This window comes from Papio anubis, chromosome 2, assembly GCF_008728515.1.
Source record: "Papio anubis isolate 15944 chromosome 2, Panubis1.0, whole genome shotgun sequence".
In the NCBI taxonomy this organism is placed as follows: domain Eukaryota; kingdom Metazoa; phylum Chordata; class Mammalia; order Primates; family Cercopithecidae; genus Papio; species Papio anubis.
Genome location: NC_044977.1, coordinates 83,124,148 through 83,139,068, shown reverse-complemented (window position 1 = coordinate 83,139,068; position 14,921 = coordinate 83,124,148). Strand labels below are relative to the sequence as shown.

Here is a 14,921-nt window from a genome sequence, read left to right as displayed (position 1 = left end):
CTCCTGTCCTCATAGCAGCAGTGTGGCCCCTGCCACCTAAGGATATGAACATTCATGCAATGAGTGACCAGCATTGGGGAGAACCTCAAAGGCTCCTGCAAGCATAAAGGATTGACCAGCGGGTCCAGCTTTCTGCTGGCAGAGGACCATGAGGTATAAGCCACAGAAGAGGGACTGCCAAATCACGGGGTGTTGGATAAAGACTCTTAGAAGGTGTTCACAAGCAAGCTTTATTTGAGGTGAGGATATTCAGAGGTATGAGCTGCACATACCATGCACATCTCAGTCCTTTCTGCAGAGGATTAAGACACCCTTTGCTCTGCCACTGCTGCAGGTGGAGGCACTGGTTTCAACCACGGTCCCTTCCCAAAACAACTTGTCATCACTCCTGTCTAAGCTCAGTGTGCTTCCAGAGGGTGTGACCCCTGGAGATAAGGCATTTCATCAAGTCAGCCTTGTTGGTGCCCTCATGCTCTAGGGCCTGTTATCACACACGGTTGCCCTTTTGGTCTCTGAATGAGTGACCTCTTCCCTAGCTGCTCACCATCTCTTCCTCCTCTGGCTTGTGTCACAGACCCCGTGGAGGTGTCCATCTTCCTGACAGCCTATCAGGCATTCTTGGCTCCTCTCCTGCCCACAACAGGATGCCAGTGCAAGCCATAACCTTATTTCTTAAAGCTTATCTCTGCTTTTATCTTCTCTATCTCCCTGGTCCCTTTAAGTCCACCCACCCATGTACTCAAGTCCAGGATCTTCACTCTGGTGTATTAAGGGTAGTCCCAGACTCACCCTTGTGGAGGGGAAGTAACTGCTTTTACATTTCCCAAAATGTTCTTATCATATCCAGGGATCTTCCCAGAGGACTTGCTAAAGCAATGCCACTTCAACCAGGGCAGGTGGACAATCACTCAGGATAAGTGTTCTTGGACTGAGAGGGAAACCCACAGAACAGCAATGCCTGTGTAAGGGGCAAGGACCTGTGGGTGGGGCGGGGCTCAGTCAGGGTCCTTCTCCCCACTGTCTTCAAACAGAGCTGCTGCACTCTTATCTGCTTCATGTTGGGGTTCCCAGGAAGGAGTCATTTTTAAAAATAGGTAAGGAAGGTGTAGGTGTGTGTATGTGTGTATCACTATTCTGAAGAAGACAGCTTGGTGTAAATGGGAGTAAAGAGGGTAAAAAATCAACGACTCAGTTCTGCAATTACCCATGTGCAGATCAACTGTCAAACAAACAATTTCTATATCTGTGGCTGCCTTTGTTCTGCCCTCGCCAACACCTAGCACAGTACCCAAATCCTCTCCAACCCAGACAGTGGCTGACAGAAAGGCTTCTGGGACTGTCAACACCCCAGTGTGATTCAAAGCTCCCAGGGAGTCTGAGGCGGTCCCCTTGTTTATGGATTCAGTGATTGATTGGGCCCTAAAAGCTCCTGGCCCAGAAGACTAAATGGGTTGTAATCAATCATTAACAATCGTGTTGATGTTAAAAATTGGGAGATGCACTGGGTCTTTCGCCATGTGGATGAGCTGGGTGAGCACACATGAAATGTAAAGGATGGAGGCAGGTGGAGACATGGGCACCCTCCATGTATGCAAGCAACACAGGCTCATCAAAAGTGACCCGCAGAGCCGACAGGCCACATTTTGCAAAAATAAAGCTGTGTCTCAATTTAAAAAATAAAAACTATATGTAGGACAAATGCTTTTCTTGTATTAGAGAAAGATCTGCAACAATGGCCATAGGTTGGGTGTTATTTCCCAAGTGAGATGAAAAACAGACACCCAGGTGCAAGGGGCAAGAGTCTAGGTGGCAAAAGAGGTGGGCAACTCAATAAGGACATGGAGTGGGTAGGACAGGACAATTACACCCTCCGAATTAAAGGTTCAAATCACCTCAATCAAAATAATAGTTAAAATCTTAAGAATAATTCTAGTCTAACTGTCCCATTTTACAGGTAGTAAGGAAACTGACAGTCATATGGGTCACCTACCCTGTCCATAGTCACAAGCAGTCAGCCTGAGATGCTCTCATCACACACGTCGCAGTGACCTCAATGTGACAGCCTAACCAGGGTGGTTTCTAGCCCAAGATTTGGATTTTTTAAGAACTTCAATAAAACACAGTTAATATATATTCTCTTTATGGGTGATGTGTGATCAATCCAAAAGCTTTGGGGAAAGTACATGCACACACACACACACACACACATACTCTCTCCCCGCATGCGTGCGCACATATACTCTCCACGCGCTGCAGCACCACGCGCTTTACTCTCTCACGCCGCGATGCGCACACACATATCTCTCCCGCATACGTCGCCACATACTCTCCACGCCGCCGGCCTTGCCACACACCTACATACACTGCAAAGGAACAAGGTTTGGGCCAAACTGGCAGTACAAATAGAATTTCCATGATAATATTCAGATTCAATTATTTTCATAATATGCTGGTAAGTCAGGAAGACTCACTAATCAATCATTCTTAGACTTACTAATCAATAATTATTTTAAATTCTTATTTATTCACTTAAAACATCTTCCCTAACACTCTCTACTAAGCAACATTTCGCCCACACCTAGCTTTAATATTACTAGACTTAAAGGCACTAAAACATACTCAGAAGGTAAATCACCAGATGAAAGATTTAGTCCTCTAATAAATCCAAAATCAAACAAGTATAAGCCATCACCAAAATAACAAAGGCAAAGAAAAATTATAAATGGGGCTGGGTGCAGTGGCTCATGCCTATAATCCCAGCACTTTGGAAGGCCAAGGCAGGCAGATCACCTGCGGTTGGGAGTTCGAGACCAGCCTGATCAACATGGAGAAACCCCATCTCTACTAAAAATACAAAATTAGCTGGGCGTGATAGTGCATGCCTATAATCCCAGCTACTCGGGAGGCTAAAGCAGGAGAATCACTTGAACCCAGGAGGCGGAGGTTGCGGTGAGCCAAGATTATGCCATTGCATTCTAGCCTGGGCAACAGAGTGAGACGCCATCTCAAAAGAAAAAAAAAGAAAGAAAAAAAAATTATAAACAATATTTCGTGTGTGTGTGAGAGGTTTTTTTTAGAGATGGAGTCTCTGTTGCATAGACTGGAGTGCAATGGCGCAATCTTGACTCACTGCAACCTATGCCTCCTGGGTTCAAGCAATTATCCTGCCTCAGCTTCCTGAGCAGCTGGGATTACAGGTGCCTGCCCACCATGCCCGGCTAATTTTTCTTTGTATGTGTGTGTGTATTTTTAGTAGAGACAGGGTTTCACCACATTGGTCAAGCTGGTCTCAAACTCCTGACCTCAGGTGATTCGTCCACCTTGGCCTCCCAAAGTGATAGGATCATAGGCTTGACCCACCTGGCCGATAAACATTAATATTATTAGGATGGAAATGAACGAGTACGTGTATACTGCTGATAAAAAGACTGCAGCCAGTCACTAAAGCAGTTACCATGTGGCCAGGCACAGAGCTGGATGTTTTAAAAACAGTATCTTGCTTACATCCTAAAACAACCAACAACCCTGGGAGATGAACTATTAATAACACATTTTACAGATGAAGAAATAGCCTCAGGGAAAAATTTGCCCAAGGTCTAAATAAATGGTAGCAAATGGTGGAGCTGAGATTCGTGAAACAAACCTATTCTTTTCTCAAAACACAATTCCTCCCAGTAAACTGGTTCAGTCATTATACAGGACAAGCTGGTAAACATGTAGGTAATGAGAGCCACAAATCCTTTGACCCAGTAATTTCACTTTGGGGAATAAATGCCAAGGAAATAAACCAAAACATCAAGGGAGATGGGCAGGAAACCCATCTGTATGAAGATGTTCACAGCAGCTTTGTAACAGTCATAACTTGAAAACAACCCAAATGCCTCATCAAATGTGGGGTGAGGACTGGCAAAAAGGGGAGGGGAGCTTACAACATGAACATATCATATGGCCACTAAAAGTGACATATTTGTGGACTACATCAATACATGGAAATATCTTTGGAAAACAAACATAAGTAAAAAATAACCATAAATAAATAAAACACGTACAGTGATTATAGCAGCTATGCAACAAGATCTGTTTGTGTGTTCAAGGGTAGAATAATCAGTATGTAATGGAGTTTAATACTCAGTAAACTTCATTTTTCTTATAAGGTTGAAGTAACCAATTTGTAAAGGCAACACAAGGAAACTCTCTTTAGAGATGCTATGATCCATCCAGAATGTTTTCTTCCTGATCCAAGGAAGTCAAGTTTTCATATAAAAAATAAAGAATGTCAGGCATGGTGGCTCACACCTGTAATCCCAGCACTTTGGGAGGCTGAAGGGGGCAGATCACTAGGTCAGGAGTTCGAGACCAGCCTGACCAACATGGTGAAATCCCGTCTTTACTAAAAATACAAAAATTTGCTGGGCGTGGTGGCACGTGCCTGTAATCTCAGCTACTAAGGAGGCTGAGGCAGGAGAATCGCTTGAACCCGGAAGGCGGAGGTTGCAGTGAGCCAAGATGGTACCACTGCACTCCAGCCTGGGCAACAGAGCGAGACTCTATCTCAAAAAAAACAAAAAGAAAGAAAAAAGAAAAGAAGACCCACTAATTTTAAAGCCACCTCCCCCCTTTTACGCTTTCAAGTCAGTCCTATTTTTAAATCAGATTAACAAAACCTCCAGTTATAAGCCCATAGCTCACAAAATTTTTTGTTACCCATTTAGCAAATTTATTTAAGAACACATACATTTATAAATTGGAACATTCTTTCTGCCACCATTTGGTTTGTACTAATAAAAGTCCACACTCCCTGAATCTCATTCTTTTATAACACATTTGGAAAAGTAACACTAAGATAACATAAATCAATGAGGGTAGAGGAGGTGGGTTTAGGAGCGTCTGAACACAAGCCAAGGTAAAGGTCATATGCTCAAAGCATAAAGCAGGAAGTTTATGCCTAATTGCCTTTTTTATATGCTCTCCTTCCCCAAAAAGGAATACAATATGCTCACACAGGTTCTTCATCACACTCTGTCTAGGGAGGCAGGTGGGCCCAGTGAAGCCCAGAACACCCTCACCTCTTTGCACTGGGCTCACCGGGCCCCTTGGATGGCTTCCTGTATATCCTATCACTGCAGAAGAATGGGAGCATAATTCAAGAGCATCCCAACTAACCTCTGCACCTTTTAAAATGAACAAGGTTGAAAGGTTGGGGAAAGAAGTGGGCCAAAGATGGTGCTATCTTTGGAAAAGAAAAAGCAGATTCCTGGCCAGGCATGGTGGCTCACGCCTGTAGTCTTAGCACTTTGGGAGGCAAGGCGGGTGGATCATCTGAGGTCAGGAGTTAGAGACCAGCCTGGCCGACATGGTGAAACCCCGCCTCTACTAAAAATACAAAAATTAGCTGGGCGTGGTGGCACTTGTCCGTCATCCCAGCTACTTGGGAGGCTGAGGCAGGAGTATCGCTTGAACCCAGGAGGTAGAAGTTGAAGTGAGCTGAAATCATGCCATTACACTCCAGCCTGGAGGATAAGAGCGAAACTCCATCTCAAAAAAAAAAAAAAAAAAAAAAAAAAAAAAAGCAGACTCCTTCACTCAGCAGGATTGTCCTCTGCCTGGGCAGATCTCAGGTCAGTCTTCAACCTAAGGTTCCTTCTTCTCTGTACTTACTCACCCATATTGGTAAGTCCTGTCAATTTTCCATTTTACCCTATGTTTGGGATGACTTACTATTGTCCTGCAAGCATAAAGCACCACAGTGTGCATCCTGCACAGAGCCAAAGCTCCATGATACCACCGTGTCTACCTTTGAGGGTGAGCTGTCCAATAGGGTAGCCTCTAGCCACGTGTGGTGATTAAATTTAAATTAAGTTTAAGTAAAATTAAAAATTCAGCCGGGCGTGGTGGCTCAAGCCTGTAATCCCAGCACTTTGGGAGGCCGAGACGGGCGGATCACCAGGTCAGGAGATTGAGACCATCCTGGCTAACACGGTGAAACCCCGTCTCTACTAAAAACTACAAAAAAAAACTAGCCAGGCGAGGTGGCGGGCGCCTGTAGTCCGAGCTACTCGGGAGGCTGAGGCAGAGGAATGGCGTGAACCCGGGAGGCGGAGCTTGCAGTGAGCTGAGATCCGACCACTGCACTCTAGCCTGGGCGACAGAGCGAGACTCCGTCTCAAAAAAAATAAAATAAATAAAATAAAATAAAAATTCAGTTCCTTAGTTGTGCCAGCCACATTTCAGGTACTCAGTAGCCAAAAGTGGTTGATGGTTACTGAATTGAACGGTGCTGGAAAGAACATTTTTTGTCACAGAAAGTTCTGTTGGATAGCACTGGGCTAAAGAGCTCAGCACCTGCCCACGCCTGCCTCTGCAATAACAGGTGACACTCTCTCACAGCTGGGCAACTATTCCCAGCTGTCACCAGGCACCACAGGCCACCTCAACTGACACCTAGATAACTCAGGTTCACCTGGTCAGCATATTTATTTTCATTTACACACAGTACAATTGATAGTTTTTGGTGTATAGGTCCACAAGGTATATGCATATATATGTATGTATCCAACGCTATAATCAATATACAGAACAGTCCCATCATCCCAAAAACTTCCCTTGTACTGCCCCTTTGTAGTCAAGCCCTCCCTCCATCCCTCCAAAACCCTGGCAATCACTAATCTGGCAGCTTTTTAAAAAACTCAGATTCCTGGCCTTCCCCTGGAAATCCCACTTAAGCAGGTCTGGGGTGAGGCCCGGAATCTCCCCCCACGCCAAGAATGCTCCTCAGGTGATTCTGGTGTTCGGCCAGGTTTGGGAATCTTTGGGGTAATTGCCTAATCTGAGTTTAATTTAATTATCTCCAAAGTGCTGTCTAGTCTCGCTCTCTTTCCACCCCCCATTAGTTGCTTTGTTGCACATGGCAGCCATCCATCTGAGACAGGGTGCTTGGAAGGCAGGGCAAGTCTGACTGCTGGGGGCACGGGCAGGGTAAGAACTCTGCAGCTCCGGTTTCTGGCAGAGAGAGGCCTGAGTCACATGGACTCTCATCTTAATCCCTTCCTGGCTCTTTGTGCCATGGAATCCTCATCTGGAAAAAAGGGAACCACATCAGAAATAATCATCTACCTCCGAGGCTTGCTGGGAAGTGATGACTTAGATAACATGTTCAAAGGCACTGGGCTGCCAGGACGAAAGGTACACTGTCCTGGATATGTCATCACCTCACCAGATTTCCTCTGGATGCAACTCTCCTCACCCTATTTACTTGATGGATGTGAGAGATAGGGACTCAAATTACAATAAAATTGCAGACTTTTTGAAAACAAACAAACAAAAACTCAAAATATTTTTTCCTTCTAAATTCATGATGCCAAGGATGAGGTACCAAATTCCATTTTTAAAGAGGAATTCAGAAGAATCAGCATCTTCTCAGAAAACCTCCTCCGCTCAGAAAGTAAACAATTACAAAGGGGGGGCAAAACTTGGGTTTAGCCATTCTCTTCTGGCTTGCTCCTGCTATGCTGAGGATTCCTGGAAAACACTTTGAAAAGTTTAAGATGATCAAAGAAAGGGCACGGCCAACACAAGAAATGCTATCATTTAATATCACATGTTTATTTAGCCCCTCCAAGCCAAAGAGGGAAGATTGTTTGAAAGGGAGAGAATGCCTGCTTAATCAACTAAAAATGCATTCATTACTATGCTATTCACTGAGGCTTTCCTGAAATCAGACACTTTTGCCCCTAGACCATAAGATTGAAGCGATTTGAAAGGAAAATATTTCCTGTCCACTGCTTGCCAGTTTCTAGCCCCAGAGTGATATAACAGATGACATCCAGTACAATAAATGCTTTTATTAACCATAAATTTGAGACTGCTTTAGGGATTTGAAGTGTTGGGTTTCATGCTGAAAAAATGTAATGTTATCCACAGACCATCAGTGAGTAACAAAAACAGAGGCACAGGTTATGCTACTTTGATCAAATTATGGCAAAAAATTGTCTTTTGCATTTAAAATAGTAGTTGCATTCAGGGCATATCTTCAAGGAGCACCACAATAGTTTAATCATATGTCTTGGAGAGTTTCATGGAAATTCATCCTGAGTGCAGATTTATAGAACCAGCAGCTTCTGTTAAACAGATAGGAAGCTGAAAAGTGTTATGAGGCTAAGAGGGCTGAGAAATCAAAATACTAAGATGGGACCCCTAAATCAGGGTTTCTCAGTCTCAGCGCTATCTACATTTTGGGCCAGGTAATTCTTTGTCATGGAGGGCTGACTTGTGCATTTCAGGATGTTTAGCAGCATCCCTGAGCCCTTCTCATTGACTGCCAGTAGCAGCCTACCCTAGCTGTGACAACCAAAAATGTCTCCAGAAATTCCCCAAATCAAGGTTAAGGCTGCAGTAAGCTGTGATCACGCCACCGCACTCAAGACTGGTTGATAGAGACCCTGTCCCAAAAAAAAAAAAAAAAGAAAGAAAGAAATTCCCCAAATTCCCCCAATCAAAAACTACTGCTCTAAATCAAAGTCTAGGCTTGTTTAGCAAATGCTGTGTATGTTTTCTTCATCCAAAGGAAATGTCAGAGCCTGGGGAGCTGCGCAGCCTCAGCACTGTGCCCGCAGTGCCTCCCTCTACACAAAAATGGTTAACCTTGAGCAATTTCTGAAATCAAAAGCACCTCGCACTCCCTCTTCTACAAAACTAAAGGTAGCATAGCCATAGAAATGAGAACTCTCTCGGCTGTGACCAGAGCAAACGAGACCAAGCAAAGGCAAGCTGCCCCCCTGCCCCCCACCAAAGCATACCCTCACTCGACCTTTGTGTCCAGCATGCATTCCAGCCCAGGAGCTCCGGCCCGCTGGGCAGAGGCTGCACACCATTTCTGCCAGCATCTAAATTGCTGCTTTCTGGCCTTTCACTGTCAGGCCACAGAGGGGACTGTGGACTCGGTGCCAGAAAAGAAAATGAAAAGCAAAGTTGAATCTCTGCGGACCATTCTCTGGATGCTGAATGTCCCACTATTACATCTCGGCATGACATTTCATGGCCAGCAGGGGAGGAGGCCCAGTCCTGAAAGCTGAACAAACGCCGGGCACACAGGCCTGCCTGCACCCTCGTAGGCTCTCTGGACTTATGAATAAAAGATGGAGGTTTTGTCTCTGTTGTTTCCCTGGTACCCTGTAAGAATAACAACTTGTCACTTTTTGACATTTTAACTTACTCTGAAAAATGACCAATATTAACTTTACATGTCTTGGCCCTTAAATCTGGAGTGGAGTAAAATGAAAGAAAGAAAAGCCATGTAATTAGGTAGAAGATAATAATTCAAGTTAAACTAATGAAACTGTCTGTAAGGGACTCTAATAAAATAATGTAGGTAACATGCAATCACAGGACTAAAAGGCTAGAAACTAACTGGGAGGGTATGCTTTGAGTAAAGTAGCCTTTACTGGAAATAAAGTTCAAGGTTTTTTTAGCACAAAGGAAAGAAATGGCTGAATTTTGGTGTGAGGAAGCAGTCAACCGTAAACCTGCCCCGGCCAAACAGTGGTCTTTAATAGGAACTCATTCCCAGTCTCTGAGGGCGACACATCTATAACTGCAACAAGCCCATGTGAATAGCAAAAGCCTTGAGCATTCTTGAGAAACAGCACTCCTAATTTTGAGAGAGCGTGGTTGATTTTAAATAATCTTTAAGGAAAGAGTTTATTACAGGATAGCACAAATGACATCCTGCACTTTCCTTAGACTCTCAATAAAGTAAAAGGGAAGGCTTAATGTGAAACACTGCATTTTTAAAAAGACAAATAACACAAGACTAAACTGGGTACTATCATTAGCATAGATCTCTAAATACAACAATTGCACACAGAAAAAACAAATTTTTCTTACTGCTAAAACTGCATCCACATTTGTTACCAGTTGATACCTAAAATCCAACAAAGTCACAATATCACCTTTAGAGGGGTCTTGTCAAAATATTTGACCCTATTCATAAGGAAACAATAAAAAATCCAAATTGTGTACACAAGTGGCCTTGACTCTTCAGAATGTGTAGGCTATAAAGGACCAAAAAATAGGTAGAGGAACTGTTCTGTATTAAAGGAGGCTAAAGAGACAGGACATCAAAAAGCAATGAGTGACCCTTGTCTGCCCCCTAGAATGTGATGCAGAAAGAAATTATGAATGACATTAAAAGGACAAGTGAGGTAAGTGTAGCAAAACGTTACGAACTGGTAACTCTAGACAAAGGGGAAATGGGTGTTCATTTTACTGTTATTTCAATTCTTCTACAGGTTTGAAAATTTTCAGAATACAAAGGATGGGAGAAAGAGCACAATAATGGGGAATCCCCACGTGGGGCTTTAAGGGACTCTAATATACAGGTGACTGTATTTTATACATCACATATATACATTTTACACACTATATACATTTATATATACATTTTATACATTATCTATACCTGTATTTTGTACAGGTGACTAGCTGCCTGCTTGGGGGGTTGGGATAGCAACAACTTCATCTTCCTGTATCGTTTCAGAAAATGTATGCCCTAGGCAGGGCATGGTGGCTCATGTTTGTAATCCCAGCACTTTGGGAGGCCAAGGCAGGAGGACGGCTTGAGGCCAGGAGCTCGAGATTAGCCTGAGTAACACAGTGAGACTCTGTCTTAACAAAAAAAAAATGTAAAAAAATTGCCAAGCTTGGCAGCACACGCCTGTGGTCCCAGCTACTCAGGAGACTGGGCCAGGACGATTGCTGGAGCCCAGGAGTTCAAGGCTGCAATGAGCTATAATTGCATGACCACACTCCAGCCTGGGTGACAGAATGAGACCTTGTCTCAAAAAAAAAAAAAATTTATTTACACACACACACACACACACACACGTCATAGATCCATTTAAAATCTCCTGTATGCCTTTCCCTAAAACTCTTCTCCAGCAATTTACCATTCTCCTCTTATCAGAATTCCTACTAATTTAAAAACTTTTTAATACTCTTTAAAAGTTCCCTGGTCTGCTGCCCAAATTCTCCCCCATTATCCACTCCCATCCTTTTTTAATGAGATAAAAGCAATGATTACACTAGTCTTGACCAACTCGAAACTCTGTACTTTTTTAAATGTGTGACCCTTTAAGTAAAAGAAGCAAGCTCAGTAGATGGGAAATGTGCTCAAGTGAAAAGATGTGGGAGGTAGAATTTGTCTCTCAATGACTTCAAAACTGAGGGAGGAGAACAATGAGAGGTGGCCTGTCCACAGCAGCACTATAGAGGCCAGTGACAGTCACCTTGGGCATGCCAGCACTGGGAACTCATAGCTCCAGAGGCCCTGAAGCAGTCTTCCACCAGCACAACCAGATGTTACATTTTTTCTGCTTAATTTTGGTAAAACTCCATGACCTCCTTCTCAAATTAAAAAGGCAATGCCATTTTTTTTTTGTAAGCCACAGGAGCTATCTTTAGTGAAGCCTTCTAAGGATTTCATTAATTCATAGCCAGCCAACCAGGACTTTTCCCACAGTCTCCCACAAAAAAGCCCGGGAAGTCACTGATTGCTTGGCTGGATCTGAATATAAGCAGAGGTAAGATCAGAAATATCTAGTTCCTCCCACAGGGAGGCAAGGCATGAAAATCAAAGCTGGGCAAAAACTCATTTCCACAGCTGGCCAGCAAATCCGCAGCCCCGGAAAGACGGCAAAGAGCACCTCTGATTATGGACAGACCTTCAAGTGGCTTCAGAAAATGAAATGCATTCACCACCAGAGGGGAAAGAAGCAAACAAAAAACGAGACCTGCACCCCTGTGAAAAAGACAAAGTTTCATACAAACTGAGGGCTGCTGCCAGAGAGTGAGATTTGTTCCGTTCACGTCGTTTCAGAAAGTCCAAAACCAGGATGCTTAGTTGGGGTTTAGCAGTAACTTCTCACATTTTTCTCATCCACAGTGCAGGGTAAAGTGGACAGTCCAAGCAACCCCCTCAAGCAACAGACACGGCCAGGTGTGGCTCCCACACAACACCAGCCCACACTCTCCCTGTCATGAATGGGAACCTGGCTTGAAGCCCAGCTTCTAACCAGTATGTGGCCCCTGGCAGGAGTGCCAAGAACTGTGGTGTGAATGAATAAATTAAGCATATTTTTTATGCTACTCTCAGCACTAACTGCCACATGATTAACCAATGTTAAGAAAACAATTTTCGAGGAAATTTTTTTTTTTTTCAGACGGAGTCTTGCTGTGTTGCCCAGGCTGGAGTACAATGGCACCATCTCGGCTCACTGCAACCTCCACCTCCTGGGTTCAAGTGATTCTCCAGCCTCAGTCTCCTGAGTAGCTAGGACTACAGGTGCACATCACCATACCCAGCTAATTTATGTATTTTTAATAGAGATGGGGTTTCACCATGTTGGCCAGGCTCGTCTCGAACTCCTGACCTCAGGTCATCCGCCTGCCTTGGCCTCCCAAAATGCTGGGATTACAGGCGTGAGCCACCACTCCCTGCCCAGAGGAACTTTTATTATAGTTGCTTGACTGACATGTCACCTTCTCAGAGAGGCCATTGGAGAGTGTCTACTTGCAAAAACCCATTGCTCTTATTGCCTCATTTTAATTTCCCATAGAGTGCTTAGTCATTCAAGAAACATGTATGGAGAACCTGCTATGTGCCAGGCACTGTTCTCATGATGCAGAAGGGAACAAAACAGGTAAAGGCCCCACCCACATGGAGCTGACACTGCAATGGGGAAAAAGGATGGACAAAGAAAATACTATGTATGTCCCATGGTGAAAACTTCTGCAAAGAAAAAGTGAAGAAAAGAGGACAGAGTGAGCAGCAAGTTGCTATTGTAAACAGCATGGTCAGGTCTGATATTTCATTATCCTGTTTGTCTCCCCTACTAAAATCTAAGCTCTGGCCAGGCATGGTGGCTCATGTCTGTAAACCCAGGTGGGCAGATCGCTTGAGGCCAGGAATTCAAGACCAGCCTGGGCAACATAATAAAACCCCATCGCTATAAAAAGTGTAAAAAATTAGCCAGGCTTGGTGGCACGTGCGTGTAGTCCTAGCTATTCAGGAAGCCGAGATAGGACAATTGCCTAAGCCCAGGAGTTCAAGACTGCAATAAGCTATGATCATGCCACTGCTGCACTCCAGCCTGGGCGACAGAGACCCTGTCTCTGGAAATAAAATAAAATCTAAGCTCTAGAAATCAGACCTAACACGCAGAACGCACCAATATTCACCCAATGAATGGCCACTGAGTGTCCCTCTTATCAAACCGTTCACCTGTTGGAGAAATCTTCCAAGCCTCACCACTCCTGACAGAACACACACAGGCAGACTTCAAGGTGCCCTGTTATCTAGTACCTACATCTTCAACCTTTCCACCCCCCCACCACCCTTCTCCAGCTTTGCCCACATCTTACTTTCTGCCCAAAGTGTCCCCCCAGCGCCCAGGTCCACTCACTGGTCAGGCCCTGCTCAAAGTCTCTTTGGTAAGACCTGTCTTCTTCATCTAAGCCTCCCACAAACCACTCAAATTCAATTTCTTCTTTATAAACACATCAAATTTGTTTGTTCCTCAATGCATCACTGCAATGTTTGGACACGTTCTCACGAAATCCGGAGGGATGATGGGGTCGGCCAGGCTTTGTGGCACAAGGGAAAGCTAGGGAGTGGTATGGAGAAGCCTCACAGAGAAAAGGGGGCCTCCTCCAAAGCAGGGGAAACTGAGGCAGAGCAAGAAGCCAGAGTTACTGGGAACCAACTGAGACGTGGGCTAAAAAGCCAGAGTTCTAAGACGGCCTCAAGCAAGGCCTCAGGCAGTTGAATGTCAACAAACTGCTTTTCACAGAGGCAGTTCCAGGCTGAGGAGCAGCAGAAGCCCGTTCAGGTTTCTCTGGAATGAGCAGGGAAGTGTGGAGAGAGGACTGAGAGGGCTTGGTACTGTGGCCCCAGAATCCTTCCTGAATTTCCCTGTTATCCAGGCCCCTACTCCTTTGTCTTTCTCCTGGCCCAGACAGGCAGCCACTGTGGATGGGGGACTGGTCCCACAACTTAACACAGGGTGGTTGCTCAAAAAAGTGTCTTCTGCCTCCTCACTCCAAATAAGTCTTTTTGAGCTTCAGATGCTGAGCAGTTACAATAAATCCTAACCGTGTGAGTGCCTGTGCTCCACCCAGAGCAAATGTGCACACTCCAGAGGAAGGGGCCATAAACCGTCACTCAACAGGGACCATGCTCAGGCGGCGGACTGCTGCTACATTTGGTCTGTACTGCACTGCATTTTCCTCAGATAAAAGGGGGCCGTTTCGGGAGAGGAGAAACCAGAAATCACCCGGACAGAACAAACTCACAGGGAAAGGATTTCTAAACCATATGGCCTATCTCAGGAAAACACACCTCTTCATTCCAAGGAAGCCCTCCCTTCGTCTCATTAACCCTCCCACTCTCGAGTAAAACAGTCCATCGCAGCACAGAAGTTTGGGGACACTGCCAGGATTTTTTAAGGGGTTACTATTCAATGGGGGGAAAAGATCTACAAAACTGACCAAACAGAACACTCAGAAAAACTCCTAGTTTTGAAGGCAATAAAGTACTTTTTACATCTGAAAAAAAGTTGTATTTAAGGCCTAATCCCTCATGATTTCAAAAGGATTCATATTAAGTATTCATTTAATGTGTGAAATGTAAATATCCATCCAAACATTTTAATTAATGCTACCAATTTCCATTCCCTTTTCAAAGTTGATACTTGAATTTTATATGGCTTTTCTGGTATGTTCAAGCATGCTTCCCTACCATGCAGTAGTTTTAATGAAAAGCCTCATGGTTAATGTCTATTAGATCAGGTTTGTAATGAAGAAAGGTACAATAAAATTACAATTTACTAAGCTTCCAATAATACTTGCCATCTACTGCCCTTTCAAGT

General features: G+C 44.3%; 1 protein-coding gene across 2 annotated transcripts in view; it reads right to left on the bottom strand.

The window, feature by feature from the left end:
- Nucleotides 1-14,921, bottom strand: part of IL17RD (interleukin 17 receptor D) — an 81,728-nt gene that overhangs the window by 54,195 nt on the left and 12,612 nt on the right. The gene's annotated exons all lie outside the window — the stretch shown is intronic.